Source organism: Hippopotamus amphibius, chromosome 16, assembly GCF_030028045.1.
Source record: "Hippopotamus amphibius kiboko isolate mHipAmp2 chromosome 16, mHipAmp2.hap2, whole genome shotgun sequence".
NCBI lineage: Eukaryota > Metazoa > Chordata > Mammalia > Artiodactyla > Hippopotamidae > Hippopotamus > Hippopotamus amphibius.
Genome location: NC_080201.1, coordinates 61,385,023 through 61,400,660, shown reverse-complemented (window position 1 = coordinate 61,400,660; position 15,638 = coordinate 61,385,023). Strand labels below are relative to the sequence as shown.

The 15,638-nt window shown below is 38.8% G+C and overlaps 1 pseudogene; it reads right to left on the bottom strand.

The window, feature by feature from the left end:
* Positions 1-15,638, bottom strand: part of LOC130838161 (zinc finger protein 160-like) — a 50,798-nt pseudogene that overhangs the window by 23,055 nt on the left and 12,105 nt on the right.

Genomic DNA, 15,638 nt, shown 5'->3' with positions numbered 1-15,638 from the left:
CCAGACTCTCTGTGAAGTGCCTCAGCATTGTTGCACCCCCTACTACCACTGATCCAGGCCCTCTCTCCCTAAGTTGCGCTCCAATCCCTGGAGATCCGGCTTTTTTATTTACTTCTCGCTTTTATTCACCTGCTACTTTCAAGGCTTAATCTCTTTCATTTCACTGTCTCTTTACAAGCTCCTCAGCCATCGTCTACGTCTCCATCCGTTCTCCCCTATTCTTTGTACCTATCAGTTTTTCTACTTCTCTCTCAGTAGCTCTCTCTGCTGCTGCTCCTGATCCCCGTGGCCCACGTATTTACAGAGACTGGGACGGAATAAGACGCCGGCCTACACAAGAGACCATTTTCCATCGGGGTGGAATCTGAGACGGATGAAAACTGTGTGTCACACGTCTGATCCAGGTCACTCCCCCCACCCCCACTCCCCACGCGGGGCAAGGGGAAGGGCTGACTGCGAAAGGTTAGGACGGCCTGAGGAAGAGGCGAGGACAGAGGGGCTGAGAGGGAGGGAGGGGGTCTCAGGAGAGGGGCGGGCTCCCCAGGATCCCACGAGCAGGGAGAGGACACGGCCTCTCCGGGAGCCGGGCGGCACTGCTTCACAGGGTAAAGAGGGCGAGGCTGGGGGGCGCGAAACCACCTCGCGGAAGAGGACTTTAATGGATTTTAAGCACAAAAATGTCGCGAATGGCGGTATCTACCTGGATCAAAGGCAGAAATGCCAAGGGCACCGGGACCCGCCTCAGAGCGATTTCAAACCCAAAGGAAAACACACCCGACCTGTGACGAAGACGTCTGGATTTACCGGGGGCGGGGGGCCGGGTGCTGGGATTTTAGGTCCGCGGTGACCCCCACACCCTGAGGATGGAATAAGGGGGGCCGCGGGGCACAGATTTAGATTAGAAAAGAGAAACTTACTCTCAGCAGGGTGACCTTCTCTCGCCGCTGTCCGCTTCCGCTTCCGTCAGAAACGGCGCGCGCGGATTTAGAAGCGGGGCTTCTGGGGGCGGGGCCCGGGCGGGGCGCTACCGGGGAGGGGCGGGGCGAGCAGGGAGCCCGCTCCTCCAAAGCTCAGGGAGGCGGGGCGGAGGCGGGGCGGGGCAGGGGCGGGGCAGGGGCGGGGAGGGGGAGGGGGAGGTTGGTCCCAGCAGCTTGAAACTGCTTATTTTAATTAACCGTTTGTTAGAGTTTTGAGGTGAAAGCTTACAGTTGCTTGCGCCAGTTATATAGGAAACTAAGATGTTTCCTCCTAACGAGTTGAGAACGGTTTCAATAAAAAGCTGTTTCTGACAGCAGTTTGCTCGCGTGTCCAAATGAATTGACAACGTGTATGACATAAAAGGTTGCCGGTAAACCTTTTAAACAGCTTTCCCAAACTCTTTGGCAACATGAAACATTACACGTTTGCTAACTTAAAACGCTGTGTAGTTAATAAATATCTAGATCATTCCCAAGTAAGATAAAACGCGAAAAATAGGTTCATTCACTTTTGGCTTTAAAGGGAGTTGAGTTTAATGTTAAAAATACCCTGGTGCAAAATTCAAATTTCAGTATTCTCTGTGACAAAAGGAAAATGTTTATTCTTTTAAAGGAAAGTTTTTTGAGTACTACTCTGCTCACAATACGAGATTGTGAAAGGTTTTGTAACTTTACATAAACTGCTCAGACTTATTTCATATACTTCATACTGTCTTAAACAGGTCTATAATAACTAAAGGAAACTAAAACTTCTCAATACAGAAGAGCTAAGTTTTGCCTTACAACTCTATAACCGTTTGTATTTGTCTTTGAAATCCTTCATTGTTACTTTGAACAGATAATTATCATTTCATAATGACCTGTGGTCCTGTATGAGCAAATGTAAAAAACCTTTTGATATTTGTGACAAATTTATCAAAAATCAGGATCTGAGTGAAGACTTTTTTACTGTGAAATAATTCTAGGCTCTTCTATATGTCCTCTTGAATGTATTGAAGGATTTCTCTCTCACCTGGTAAAATGTTGAATTAATCAGGGTTATATAATGTTAAATTTCACTGGAGCTTTGTCAAATTAAAAAAAAAACCTAAATATTTCAACCTTATATTTGTATAGGTATATACTAATAGAAGTGTTCCAAAATTGCATGAAATTCCTCAAATTCTAAGATGTCTTGTATAATGTTATGAGTCATAATTTTAAAATGTATGTCACAGAGAGAAATCCCTGGCAGTCCAGTGGTTAGGACTCAACGCTCTCACTGCCAAGGGCTGGGGATTGATCCTTGGTCGGGGAGCTAAGATCCTGCAAGCCACACAGCGTGGCCAAAAACTTAAATAAACAAATAAAATGTATGTCACAGAAACAAGCAGATTTGTTACTTAATCCCATTGTAATGATCTCTCATTGGGTCTTTAATAATAAGCATTTTCAAGACTTTCTGTCATTTATAGACAATTATGGCATTACTCTGATGCTTTTGCAAATCTGTTTCATCTTCAGAGAGATTAACAGAAAGGACTATGACTGTCACTCTGAAATACAGTTCTAGTGGGGAGATGGAATCTAAGTGGAGATGACAGGCACAAAGGGAAGGGCCCAGGTGACTGTGAATGTACAGGTGTCAGGTGTGGGAAACCAGAGGACGCAGAGGACAGTAACTTGGAAAAACCTGCGGAGGGTGCATGACAGCTGAGTGACTGTAAACATGTTCTGAAAACAGAACCAGTCTCAAAGGAAAACTGACTGAGATAACGCAGTCACGTAGCCCGATGGTGCCAGCTCCAGGTTGAAGCTTAGCTATACTCCCTAGTAGTGATAATATACACAAGGCGTTCTGTTTTGGCTCTTCTGAAGTCTCATGCCTTGTGTTTTTCATTATTTTGTTCTATAATTTGGTCTCTGCTAGAATGCTTTTGATCTTTCTCAATAAATATGCCATGGGAATCAGAGCTCGGGGCTCTTGACTGGCTTGGTCTTGAGTCCCCTGACCCCATGCTTTCCTATACTGTTGTGTGAATTCTCTTAATTCCGCCGTGCCACTCACATTCAGGTTCGTTCGTGTGGAGGTTACCTCCACAGTCAGGCAAGATGCTTCAGAGTCAGACAAGATTAGCAAGTCCAAAGAAGAGCATTTCAGGGAAGACAGACTGAGAATCCAATGAGAATATGACTTTACCTGAGAAAGGGCCATTCCTGACTCCTTTTCTTTTCTATTCCTCTTCTTCCTGGCTTCTTCCTCTGGCAACATGAGTCCTTAGAGGTCTATCTTGAAAGTTGAAAAGATGCTGTTTAATGCTTAGACTCAACATGCCGCCTTCCTGTGCCACAACCACACACACAGGGAAGACCTCACCATGTGGAACAGACTGTCACAGGAGGGACTCAGGAAAGTAAACTCCTACACAGAGACCAACAGGTGAGTTTTTCCACTTTATTCAGATCATGCTTGGGTACTGGTGAGGCCCTCAGATACACAGCAGCAGTAGGCACCTCAGTTGCACCAGACAATCCCCTTCAGGTCACAGACCAGCCCTGATCCATCCCCATGCACAGCAAAGCCCCTCACCCTCAGCCCAGATCTCAGCCCTCAGGAATGGGAGGACTCAATGCTCAATGATATATACAGATTAGAGTCACCTGGGGCACCTCAAATAGATATAATTAAAGTTGGGCCTCGCCCCGTTTATTTGAAAGGGAATATCTGGACAAGGGGCAGAAATGTATTTACAAAATACCTCTTCGATCTAATGTGAAGCCTGGGATGAGCACCACAGATGAACGAATGGATAGTGGAAATGTGGTGTACGTATATAGAGAATGAAATATTACTCAGGCATAACATTTGCAACAACATGGATGGATCTAGAAGGTAATATGCAAAGTGAATAAAGTCAGACAAAGACAAATACCACATGGTGTCACTTATACACAGAACCAAAAAAAAAAAAAAGTAATGCCAAATACAGTGAAAACAGACACAGAATAAACACGATTTCCAGAAAGGGGTAGTAGGGGTGAGATACACGAAGGAGCTCAGGAGTGGCACATTTCCAATTGCACAATAGCTAGGTCACAAGTTACAGCATAAAGAATATGGTCAATAATACTGTAATAATTTTGTTTGGGGACAGATGGATACTAGATTTACTGTGGTGACCAATGCATAACGTATGCAAATATTAAACCAGTATATAGTACACCTGAAATAAAATATTGTACATCAACTATGTTTCAATTAAAAACAAAAAAAGACTCCACTGTGGAGGGATACCATATAAAATAAATGTATGTGGCAAAGCCCATAACCAGGGCTCACACCTCACTTGATATCAGAATATACATTTTTGAGGAAAATCCACACAAATATATGAAACAGCTTATCCAAATTTAAGCCTGCTGGAACATAACAGAATTCCTTCTAGACAGAAACTTGGCAAATATAATGAATGTGATCAACTTTATCAAAAACATACACCTTAACCACTGGACCACCAGGGAAGTCACACTTGCATTTCGTATTCTTTGTATGTAATCATATTGCCAAAGACAAAGTATTTCATCATTTATTGTAAATAACCCTTTTCCCCAGACCTACCATAAAGTTTCTGTGATTTATTGTCTTCCAGTTGCAATAAAAATTACTGAGTTGCATCAACTGAAAAAAAAAAACCATACACCTTTGTGATCATGAAAGAATTCATATACTATGGAAACCATACAAGTATGTCAAGACTTTTCAGCAATTACCTCAGGATACACCACAAAGAATTCATGCTAGACAGAAAGATGACAAATATAATAAAGGAGATAAATCTTCAAACAATGCTTTCAATGGACTTAAGCATAAGGAAATTCATAGTGGGGGGAACTAAGTCTATTACTTTTTTTTTCTTTATTGGAATATAATTGCTTTACACTCTCACGCCAGTTTTTGCTGTACAACAAAGTGAATCAGCTGTATTTATACATATATCCCCATATCACCTCCCTCCCGAGACTCTTCCCACCCTTCCTATCCCAGCCCTCTAAGTCATCATCCAGAATCGAGTTGATCTCCCTGTGTTATGCAGCAGCTTCCGACTAGCTATCCATTTTACATTTGGTAGTGTATATATGTCAATGCTACTCTCTCACTTCATCCTGGCTTCCCCCACCCCCCCCACCACTGGTGTCCTCAAGTCCGTTCTCAGTCTATTACTTTTTAAGATTAACCAAACTCAGATGTTAAATTCCACAGAGAATTAAGTTAAAATTCTATAAAACCCATGAGATGATACCTGTCAATGGAGCAAGAACATCTGTGGGAAGATCTAATTATCTGCAGATTGTAAACTGTTTTTAATTCAATTATACAAGGTTTCTCAAAAAGGATCCATTGTTATTAACGACCTACAACCTGAAGTTTGAAATTTGTTGATGTTATTCTTCCATTACCTGCCTTTCATTTGTCACCATGATGGTTTCAGGGAAAAGATGGGTAAGATGAAAGGATCTATTGCATTAGGTGGGGTTTATTCATAGCCATGTGACCAGTAAAAAAGAGGACACTGATTTTAAGATGCAATATGGTATAAACTTGAGAGCATGGGGAGAGGCAGAGTATAGGTATAAACCTATTATGTGAAATATCATGCTTCCGGTGGCCACGACTCCTTCTCTAGATTTGTTGTTATGAATGAGGGCCATCATTGATGATTATAGGAAAGATTACTCTACCAGATGGTCATGAAACAGAGTAGAACCAGACACTGAGAAAATTAGGTTTTCAAATGCGTATCATGATGGGCTACACATGGCAGAAAAAAAAATGGAGGGGAACAATGGTCTCCCTCCGTTTTAAAAGGGAATACCTGTCGTATACACAGATTAAGGAAAAGCAGCCTTATTTCAGAACACTGTAGACACAGTGTTATAAAAGTTAGTTTAATGAAAAGGACAAGAGTAGAGAGTGCTTGTGAGGGACTCAAATTTGGCCACTGTTTTTGCATTTTAATATCATTTTATTTAGAATGTATTACTTCTCATGTCTAAATTAATGAAGGATAGCCTTTTCTTTAAAGTCGTAAATGGTCATAAGCTTTCTATTGACCCAAGCAAATCCCACCTCATTGGGGCACTTCATAATGATCACTAATTATACATCATTAGGCTCTCTAGGTTGAGGGGTATCTATAGCAATTTCCTTCCACGTTAGATACAAAACAACTTACAATTCTGGAAATATATATTCACAATTTATGTGAGTTATGAACTCCATAGTGTACCCCTGATCATTTCTGTGGCCATAAGGAAAACACCATGGCAGTGGGACTTCAGACACAAGCTCCCTATAACCTGCCTCTCCATGCCTGCATATATACCACATGATTATATTTCTACATGCGTCTTTAGTGCTGAAATTAGACCCATGATTTGCACATTTATAGGAAATGAAAATAGAAACATAATAAGCATGTGAAAAATATGAGGAAAGAAAATTTCAGGAGTGGGGATTAAAATGACACTATCTTTTGTGCTTGGAGTGCTCAGAGAAATAATTGGAAAAGATCGGTATTCTTCAGTTTCCTCTGAGAATGAATATCCACAATGGGATTTTTTGTTAAAGTCAAAACTTCATCTATTCACTCTCTAGCATATTTTTTGTTAGTTTGCACTTTTGCTTTTTCCTTTGTAAAAGGATGGAATGCCACTCAAAGTTTAGCTTGGATGGCAGGATTAATGACTCCATACACAAAGTGTTAGAATGTTTGTCACACAAGGAGGCTTTCTGGGGAGAGCAGGCTAAACTTCTCAGGTTGTTCCAAAAATGGTTAGAAAGAGCAGGGAACGCTGATGGGCTTGTGTTATTTTGGATACAGGACCCCAATGGGGTCATAGTACTTGCTTGTGGTGTCAACCTACAACTACTGCCAAGGGATGGAGCATTCAGGCTTTGTTATCAGCCTGCCCTGCATACATGGGCAGAAGAGGCAGAGGTTTTAGTTAACTCTTAAAGGTGTTAGTAGTCAGACTTCAAAAATGGAGTCATACTCACATAAAACTGAATGTTTACTCTTGAAACTCCTGACTTCTTGCTTAGGAAACACCACAATATCCCTTACACTAATAACACACAACATTCCTCTTCCTGATGCACACAGATCTCATTGCAGAATAATTGTTAGAAATACTTGTGAAATACTATTCAGATGAATTGCCTAAGATATTTGCCAATTGTTTCATGAAAATTAATATATCGAGGAACTTATCAGATTATAAATATGAATCATAATTTTTCAAAAGAGCCTTTTCATAAGGCTATTAAAAATTTTTGAAGTTATGGTAATAAGCATTATCTCAACTGTTATAAAATTCCATTTTGTGAATCCTATGTGATATATATGCAAGATATATATTGATTTATCTAACTATAGTTGATTTAAAATATTACATTAGCTGCACAAGTACAGCACAGTGATTCAGAATTTTTATAGATTATAAAACTTATTACAAAATAACCACTATGATTCCTGGTGCTCTACAATATATTGTTTAAGATTATCTGTTTTATACATAGTATTGATAGTTTGGCTCTCTCAATCCTACAGGATTAAGATAAAACAATCTCTTATTTTGCTCTGCCCCTCCTCCTCTGAACTGGTACCTTAGTTTGTTTTCTTTGTGAGTCTGTTCTGTTTCACTATATACATTCACTTCTTTTCTAGATTCCACATGTAAGGGATATCATGTAGTTTTTGTCTTTCTCTGTCTGACATATTTCACTTAGCATAATATGCTGTAGGTCCACCTATGGTGGTGCAAACAAGAATTCCATTCTTTTTGGCTGAGTAATATTCCATTGTATGTATATATACTGCTACTTCTTTAATCCATCTGTCTCTTGATGGACCATTGGGTTGCTCCTGTATCTTGGCTACTGTAAATAATGCTGCTATGAACACTGGGATGCTTTATCTTTTCAAATTAGACCTTTCATAATTTCTAGATATACACCGAGGAGTGGAATTCCTGGATCAAATGGTAGTTCTATTGTCAGGTTTCCGAGGAAGCTGAATTTGTGAATCATATGTTTTATTATTACTTTTAAAGGCACAGTTTTGCCCAATTTATATATTTCTTTTGCATTGCTTCTGTTTGACTTCATTGAAATGCCTGGAGGATGCTTAAGTCAATGGGTTGTTTTAAGATTTGTGTGGCATGAAAAAATGTACACAGAGAAATGACAGATGCAAAGTATGAATTCTATAACCATAAAGATAGAAGCTCCTCAGATTTCAAGTTCAGTGAGAGGACTGGAATGATACGATAATGAGAGTCTCATAATGGCAAAGCAAGAGGTCTGTTGCTAACATGCAGGTTGCCTCGCTGGGATATTTGGAAACACGATATATTAATTTTATCTTCCAATGTATCTCTCCCTCCAGTTCCTCCCCTTCTTGCCATTGTTCCTATCATGGTGCCTTCCTTCCACTGGTGCAATGGAAACCGGAACTCACATCTCCAACACCTTGCAGGCCATTGTTAGTGGATCAGAACTATTTTCTGAATTCAATATGGAGATATTAGCTTATGCTTCTTTTATTGCATAATCTGCATACAATATACAGTGTTCAAGTGTACCATGTGGTGGGATTTAGATGTTTGCAATCTTGTCCAACCACAACATTTTCATCATTCAACATTACCTTTTAAAAAAAAATCTGTACCCAGCGACTTCCCTGGTGGCCCAATGGTTAAGATTCCACCCTTCCAGTGCAGGGGGCTCAGGTTCAATCCCTGGTCAGGGAAGTAGTTTCTGTGTATTGCAACTAAGAGCCTGCTTTATGCAACCAACACCTGTCACAGCCAAATAAATATTTTTTAAAAATATCCATTAGTACCTTTTGGTATTTATTTAGCACTCTACACTGAACCACAAGCAGATATTTAGCTACTTTCCATCTCTACAGACATGGCTGTTCTGTGCATTTCATATAAATTAAGTCATGACAGCATGCGGCCATCTCCCTTCTAGTACTTGGCGTAAGTCTTTCAAGGGTCATACATGCTGCAATTTTTATCAGTGCCTCATAACTTTTTATTTCTGATGAGTAACATTCCAGCCTGTTTATACATTTATCATTTGGTGGAGCTTTGGGTTCTTTCCAGTTTGGCTATTATTTAAAAAATGCTTCTATCAACAATCTTTTGCAAGACGTTAATGTAGAGGACTTCCCTGATGGCACAGTGGTTAAGAATCCACCTGCCAGTACAGGGGACACAGGTTTGATCTCTGGTCCGGGAAGATCCCACATGCCACGGAGCAACTAAGCCTGTGCGCCATAACTACTGAGCCTGTGCTCTAGAGCCCTCGAGCCACAACTACTGAAGCCTGTGCACCTAGAGCCCTTGCTCTGCAACAACAGAAGCCACTGCACTGAGAAGCCCATGCACCACAATGAAGAGTAGCCCCTGCTCACCACAACTAGAGAAAGCCCGTGCCCAGCAACGAAGACCCAATCCAAAAACAAATAAAAATAAATAAAAACAACAATAACAACAAAAGATGTCAAAGTGGAAAATGTTTTCAAATCTCTTGGGTAGATATGTAAATGTTGATTGCTTGGTGGGTTATTGTGATTTTTTAAGAAATGTGGATTTGGTCATTCAGATGAGTAGTTCGTTATTTCTACTCTCATCTTATTTGGCAAAACTGGCTGATTTGATTTTTAAGGATCAATAATATTTTATTGTGAACTATGAATAAAAAAGTGGTAATAAGAATTTATAGTAGGACCTACAATTTCCCAAAAGTTATACTCTGTACAAAAGGTTGCTACAAAACTAATTACCATATATGTTCCCAGTCCACCTGTGCTCATCTATAAATTAGTTTAATTAATAAGATGAAATGTAGCACAGATATGTATATCATATTTAGTTTCTAACTAGTAAAATTAGATCTACATTGGATAATGATATCTTAAAATGAGAATGAATCATCCAGGAAATAATCATTTGTGACTAAACTAACATTTTGAATTAATTAAGCTCCTATTTTTGAATAAACAGTATGGTAACAACTAAAAATAAGAAAGCATTATTTCCTATTTCCAGAACAACATAACTTTGAGATAACATAAGTGTTTACCCTCAATAGAATATATTCTGTATTTTCAAGAAATATTTATAAATAGTTATTTATAAATATTTATTTATTTAGGCTGAAACAGGTCTTAGTTGCAGCATGAGGGACTTTCCTTGTGGCATGTGGGATCTTTAGTAGTGGAATTCGGGCTCTTAGTTGAGTCATGCACATGGGATCTAGTTCCCTGACCAGGGATCAAACCAGGTCCTTCTGCACTGGGAGCAGAGTCTTACCCAGTAGACCACCAGGGAAGTCACACTTCTTTTTTAATTGAATGATAGCTGATTTATAATATTGTGTGAGTTTCAGGTGTGCCACAAAGTGCTTCAGTTATATAAATTTTTTTTAGATTATTCTCCAGTGTAGGTTATTACAAGGTCATGAATATAACTTCATATGTTATACAGTAAATCCTTGTTGCTTATCTATTTTATGTATAGTAGCAAGTAAATTCTATTTGAGCCTCAAGTACTTCATGGAAAATATTTAATGTACCTTTCCCAATATTTAACATCACACACAGAGTTACGATAGCAGTTCTATTACTATATAATTAGAATTTTCCCCTTTACTTTTCTCTGTTCAAGAGAGAAATATGAAATTTGAAATTTCACATCTATTGCCATTTAATGCAAATGACTAATAATATTAGAAAATAATAAATGGGATTATTGTTTCCATGACAATGAGACAAAATCTAAAACTGAAAAGTGTTTTGCCTCTCAACCTTGACTCTTAGTCATCCAACAGCCATGGTGCTTTGCGGACGCTGAGGACAAAGTGCTCAGGGAGGTAGAAGGGACAGAGGACTCATAACACCCCACATGGCACCCTCTGGACTTCCTGTTTGGTGAGAAGGATAAACCTACTTCTTTCAGTTACTATTTGAGAAACAGAATTATTATTTCATCATAGGTGTAGAATGGAGCATTAGTGAAAGAATCTTAAATTTAAAATGTTGTGGATTAAAAAAACTTCATGAAGACAAATATCTCTTCACTGATGAGTTATATCTATTTAGCACGTGTTGGAGAAAATTCACAATGTGTGAATAAATCATACCGTGAGAATTTATGACAAACATTCAGAACATTTGGGTGTAATGTTAATGGAGTTAGGAATCTGGTGCCACAAATATAATTACATGTTTATTTGACCATCTGACTTACTGATCTATGAGCCTATGCATTAGAGAAACCTTCCTCACACTGATAAAGTGCATTCACTCACCTGTCAGTTGGGAATGGTTCCAGTCACTGGATATCTAGCAGGAAACAAAATCAATACCCTGACTTCAAGGAGCGTATATTCTACAAGGAAAAGTCAGCAATAATTAAATCAGATACGATGGTGTTGAGTACGATGAAGGTGTACACGTACAATGATCCAGTGACAGGGTGTCCTAATTTAAACAATGTGTTCAGGAAATGCTCATATGCTAAGAAGATATTTCAATAAAATCATTAATTAATTGAAAAGTGTGTCATGCAAATACACAGGGGCACCATGAGACAAAGGATGTAAGTGGCTTCTGGCCCCCAGGAAAGGCAAGAAAACAAATTCTGGATATTCTCCTGGAATACCCAGAAGGAGCACAGTGCTTTGGATCACTCTACACTTCTGGCCTCCAGAACCATAAGAGAATAAATCTGTGTTCCTTCAAGGCTCTAAAGTTTGTGGTAATATGTTACAGTAGAAACAGAAAATTTAATGAAACAATGTTTGTGGAGAATCAGAACAATCTATATAAATTTCTAAAAAAGTATAATCTGCAAGGTGTCAGGATACAATCTGCAAAAGTCTATTGTAATTTTACATACATGCAATTTACAAATGGAAACTGAAATTAAATACATTGCTCAAAAAAGTAAAAGTGGAAGAAAAATGTGTAAATCTAACAAAGTAAGGACTTTTATACTGAAAGCTACAATGGTAACGGAATCAAAGATGACCTTATATTTAGGTCATCTGAGAGAAACATACCATATTCATTGAATTGTTAGCAAAACATATGACATTAATTGATTGAAAGACACAACATAGAAATGATATTTAAACACCCCAAACTGACACAGAGGTTTAATGCATTTTTAATAAAAATTTTTGTAGATTCAAACAAATTATTCTAAAAATAATAGGGAAAGGCAAAAGAACAAGAGATAAAATACCTGAAAAATACTGAAATGCTTGGAATCACTCCACATGATCTCAAGATTTCTAGTAGAGCAACAGTAATCAAGATTGTGTGGGATTTGTGGAGTGACAGACACAAATGGAAGAGAATGAGGAAACCAGAAACAGCCCTACATCAGTACAGTTAACCCTTGAGCAGCACAGGTTTGAGCTGTCTGGATTCAATTATAATGGGCATTTTTTGCAATAAATACTACTACAGTACTACCTGATCTGAGGTCGGTTGAATCTGCGGATGCGAAACCATGGATATAGAGGGACAACACTCAGTTACACGTGGATTTACGACTGCTTGGGAGTCTAAAACCCCAACTCCCTGCTTTGTTCAAGGGTCAAGTGTACTTCCAACTACTTTTTGACAAAGGTACCCAGTCAATTCAATGAAGGAAGGACTTTCCAGCACAGATGCTAACCAATGAAACATTCACAGCAGAAAAAAAAAAGATCTCCATTTAAACTTTACATCAGTAGAAACATTAGCTCAAAGTTAATCAAAGTTTGAAAACAAATTATAAAACTTTGTACTATAAGAGATTTAGGAAAAGCGTTATAGAAAAGAATCTTCAGAATCCAGAACTTGGTGCAGAGTCCTTAGACACATCACAAAAGCATGACCCAAAGGGAATATATCTGGGATGAATGTTTCCATGAAAACAACACAGAATCTTAAAATGAAAAGAGGTTCTGTCCTCAACCTTCAGCCTTCTCAGTCATACAGCAGTCATGTTTCTATAGGAATGTAAGGACTAAGTGCTCACAGAGGTAGGAGGGGCAGAGGACCCATGGCATCCCACACTACACCCTCTGGGCTTCCCGTTAGGTGAGAATGATAAAGCTCCCACTTCTTTCAGTCACCGTTCTCCAGGTGGTCTGTCACTCACTAATAAAAACTGTCCTACCTGAGAAATAAGATTCTTATTTCACATTCATGGCATTTGTGAGGTAATCTCCAGAATGAGTTCTTCAATTAATAAATTCCTCCTCCTCTTAAGGCCTGGCCACAATGAATACATTTATCTGGTTTCTATTCAGAATGAATTTTCTAACGAAGCCTAAGGTGTGGACACCTGCTAAAAGCCCTGTCACATCACTATATTATTAAAGTCTCTTACCAGTAAATCAGGCTTGACAGAACACTGAAGGATTTGCCACACTCATTACATTTGAAAGGTTTCTCTCCAGCATAAAGTATTTTGGGAGATCTTAAGGTATGAATTTGGACTGAAGAAGACTTTGAGACACTCATTACATTTGTAAGGTTCCTCTCCACTATGGACTATCTGATAGAAAGTGAGGCTTGCAGGCACAAAATCTTTGCCATATTCATGACATTTGCTGAGCTTCTTCCCACTATGAATTCTCCAAGGAATCGTAAGGTGCAAATTCTGAATGTAGACCTTCCCACACATGTCACAGTTATATGGTTTCTCTCATGTACACTATCTAATATTTAGTGAGGGTTGAGATCTGAGTAAAGGCATTTCAACTTCATTACCGTTGAAAGGTTTCTCTACATTATGCAATCTCTGATGAATTGCAAAAAGTGAATTTCGACTGAAGACCTTCCCACACTCATTACATTTGCGAGGCTTCTCTCCAGTATGAACTCTCTGATGCTTTCCAAGGTTTGGCTTTTGAGAAAAGAACCTGCCACACTCATTACATTTGTAAGGTTTCTCTCCAGTATGAATTCTCTGATGACTTTCAAGATTTGAATTTCGATTGAAGACCTTGCCACAGACATTACATTTGTAAGACTTTTCTTCGTTATGAACTCTCTGATGCTTTGTAAGATATGCCTTTTGATTAAAGAATTTGCCACACTCATTACATTCATAAGGTTTCTCTCCAGTATGAATTCTCTGATGACTTACAAGATTTGAATTCTGACTGAAGACCTTGCCACATACATTACAGTTGTAAGGTTTTTCTCCAGTATGAATTCTTTGATGACTTGCAAGATTCGAATACTGATTAAAGACCTTGCCACACTCATTACATTTGTAAGGTTTCTCCCCGGTATGAATTCTCTGATGTCTTCCAAGATGTGAATTTTGACGAAAGACCTTACCACACTCATTACATTTGTAAGGTTTCTCTCCGTTGTGAATTCTCCGATGGATTCTAAGGCATGAATTTTGACTAAAGACTTTGCCACATACATCACATTTACATAATTTCACTCCTGTATGGATTACCTCATGTATGGAGAGGTGAGAGCCACGATTAAAGGTTTTGCCACACTCGTTACATTGGTAAGGTCTCTCTCCAGTATGAATTCTCTGATGACGTTTAAGGGAGGAATTTTGACTACAGACTTTGCTACATACATCACATTTATACAATTTCTCTCCGGTATGGCTTAACTGATGTCTACGGAGTGATGAGCTATGGTTAAAGGTTTTGCCACACTCGTCACATTTGTAAGTTTTCTCACGAGTATGAGTTGTCCAATGACTTACAAGGTGTGACTTTAGACGAAAAACATTGCCACACTCACCACATTTATATAACTTCTGTCCTGTATGAATTATCTGGTGTCTAGTGAGAGATGAGCTATAATTAAAGCACTTGCCACACTCATTACATTTGTAAACTCCTTTCTTAAATATCTGCAGTTCATCCTGAAAGCTTAATGCAAGCCTATTTTCAACAGGCCTCTTTCCTGCATTCCACCTACCTTGGCGATCTCGTCTGTGAGTTACATTTTCCTTATAGGTTACAGGCATTTCTTTGTCATTTTTTTCATCATCCTTCCACTGACACCCAAAGGTATCTTCCTGGATTTCCGCGAAGTAAAAATGTTTCATTTCATGGCTTTCCTGTCTTGCTGACGTCAATGTTTGGAACACTTCTCCTCTATCACTCTTTGCTCTTGATTGCAATTTCTTGATCACATGTATATGAGAGATATCTACAGGATACAAAGAACCATAAGGTGTATTATTCATTACAATTCATGAATAAAAGTTTAATGTTCAATATATGATATTAAACCAAAAGTAGGTAATTTCCTTGCAGTACAGTGGTTAGCGCTCTGTGCTTGCATTGTAGGGGGCATTGGTTCAATCCCTAGTCCGGGAGCTAAGATCCCTTAAACTACTCACATGGCCAAAATAAAATATAATAATCCAAAAGTAATACTTATACCCAACAAGGTTATGAAACTTCACAATCATGACCTTAAAAATTTTAGGAACACTAAAGGAACAGGACTCTTTACTAAAGAAAGAGTGATTACATGTAATTCAAACTAATATTAGGGTAGCCTAGTTCCAACACACCATGACAAGAACATTTACACTAGACAAACTTATGTTAGCTCTCAAAGAAAGCAT